This window comes from Triticum dicoccoides, chromosome 5B (genome assembly GCF_002162155.2).
Source record: "Triticum dicoccoides isolate Atlit2015 ecotype Zavitan chromosome 5B, WEW_v2.0, whole genome shotgun sequence".
Lineage (NCBI taxonomy): Eukaryota > Viridiplantae > Streptophyta > Magnoliopsida > Poales > Poaceae > Triticum > Triticum dicoccoides.
In genome coordinates this window covers 481,572,293-481,572,674 of record NC_041389.1, presented here as the reverse complement: position 1 = coordinate 481,572,674, position 382 = coordinate 481,572,293, and positions in this window count along the sequence as shown.

Sequence of the window (382 nt, the reverse complement as noted above, 5' to 3'; positions counted from 1 at the left end):
TCATGCGTCAGCCCATGTATGGATACAGCCCAATAGTTATGAAGCACAAAAATGCCAACCAGGCCATCGTGGAAAGAAAAAGGCCCTGTTCGTTTCCAAGCCGCTGCCTGCTGCTGCGATCGAGACTGGATACCGGCTGGCGCTCAGATCAGATCTCTCCATCGCGCCGCCATCGAGAAGCGAAGATGGGAAGCGGACGCTGGGACATGCAAGCGCCGCTGCGCCGGATCCACGGAAAAGTTGCCGGCAGCCCGGACACACGGCGGTTGAGCGGCAACAATACAAAGGAAAAAAAGGTAATTTGTTTTCACATCAGATTAGTTTGTCCCTTTAAAAACTATATATATATATATATATATATATATATATATATATATATATA